Here is a 2,212-nt window from a genome sequence, read left to right as displayed (position 1 = left end):
AGCAGTTTATGATGATTACAAATTTGTCACTAAGACAGACCTTGAAAATTTAGGGCTCATACATCTCATTTTCACCAGGCATATACGCATGGATTTTTCAGGGATGTAAGACTCTGTCACAGGTGAAATTGATAGTAAATTGATAGTAAAGCGATAGTAAATTGCTTATGAAGAATATAGGAAAAATAAAATCTGATAGAAGATAGATGATGTGCACAGAGTCCAATTAAAGGGTTACCAAAAGTTAACAAAGAGCTGACACTTTAATTGAGGAAGAGAAGCAAAAATCTACATGGAAAAAGAAAAGAGGTTTTCTAATATTCTCACCAATGATTGGTTTAGAGTTATTTGAGAACATTGACTTCAAAGTAGACAAAGAAAGTAAGATTTAAGCTTTTGAATCCAGTTGTTTAAAAAGTTAGTGAAGAAGGAAGAAGACTCTTAGAGCAACAAATACTTTATGAAAAAGAAGAGAAGGAAGAACTAAAAGGAAAACTGAGTGATGCAGAAAGTTCTCAGAATTCAGATGATGAAAAAGACTGAGTTGAAGAGGTCAGGAAACAGCACAGACTTTTCCACCAGGAGGAAAAAACAGCAAGAACGACTGAGGGAGAACCAGCAGACAGTCCTCAAGCCCCAGTTTTATGATGTCAAAGCAGGAGAAATCAGAAGCTTCAAAGATTCTGCCACAAAGCAGAAGCTGATGAATAAAACTCTTGAAGATCATTTGAAACTTGAAGCAAAAAATGGGACATTGAGTGTATCAGAAGTCATGGTTGTCAGCAAACAATTGACATTCATGTTAAAAAGTTCTGAACAGCAGAAGCAACAGGCTAAGAAACTGCACCAAGAGAGGGAAACATGTTGTCATTCAGAGGTCACCTGAAGTCAAGACAGAAGAGGACTACTGTTTCATTGAATTTGGAGACAATCCTACACCTGATTTGGAAGGAGCACTTCTACTCCAAATTGGTCATCATTAGAGTATCTTAAACACAGACAAGGGAATGCACATTTTTAAAAGTTCCATGTAAATTCTTGATACATCTGCACAGGTAAATATTTGACAAATTGTCCCTGTGCCTTATGGGTAGGACTTTGAAACTGGGCCCCCACCAACTGGTCAGTGCGTGGCCCCAGGCTGCTTTTCATACGTTGTTGCTTTCCATGAACATTGTTCTTTTCCTCCTGATTTTAATCAGGTAAATCAGATTGTTGTCTTTTAATACTGTGAAATGTACACCATGAAATGAAAGGTTATCCTGTGCTAAAAATGAAGATTAATCATTTTCTGGGAACTTTTATAACACCTGCTGCCATTCATGATTAAACCATTCAGAAATACCATCCCTGTCTTATATGATGTGTATATATTGCCGTGTTTGTGTTTATAGGTATATGTTAATAGGTTTGTTACTTATGTGTGTGTTTGAGATTTTTTTAAAAAATATATTTTAGGGCGCCTGGGTGGCTCAGTCATTAAGCGTCTGCTTTTGGCTCAGGTCATGGTCCCAGGGTCCTGGGATTGAGCCCTGCATCAGGCTCCCTGCTCAGCGGAGAGCCTGCGTCTCCCTCTCCCACTCCCCCGATTGTGTTCCCTCTCTCGCTGTGTCTCTCTCTCTGTTAAATAAATAAATAAATAAAATCTTTTAAAAAATGTAAAAAAATATATATATATTTTTTATACCAAGAGAATATAATTTAGTGATAATAAAAACTTGAAACAAGAAGTGGAAGCTACTCGTTATTCTTTTAACTTTTCAAAAGATTAAATACAGTTTTTTTATTAATTTTATTTTATTATGTATGTTAGTCGCCATACATTACATCATTAGTTTTTGATGTAGTGTTCCATGATTCATCGTTTGCGTATAACACCCAGTGCTCCATGCAATATGTGCCCTCCTTAATACCCATCACCGGGCTAACCCACATCCCCCCACCCCCCCCTCCCCTCTAAAGCCCTCAGTTTGTTTCTCAGAGTCCATAGTCTCTCATGGTTCGTCTCCCCCTCCGATTTCCCCCCCTTCATTTTTCCCTTCCTACTATCTTTTTTTTTTAAACATATAATGTATTATTTGTTTCAGGGGTACAGGTCTGTGATTCATCAGTCTTACACAATTCACAGCACTCACCATAGCACATACCCTCCCCAATGTCCATCACACAGCCCCCCCCAATCCCTCTCACCCCCCACCACTCCAGCAACCCT

Source organism: Leptonychotes weddellii, chromosome 2, assembly GCF_054177405.1.
Source record: "Leptonychotes weddellii isolate Sample4059 chromosome 2, ASM5417740v2, whole genome shotgun sequence".
NCBI classification, from domain to species: Eukaryota; Metazoa; Chordata; class Mammalia; order Carnivora; family Phocidae; genus Leptonychotes; species Leptonychotes weddellii.
The sequence above is the reverse complement of the archived record's forward strand: the minus strand, read 5'-3'. Positions refer to the sequence as shown.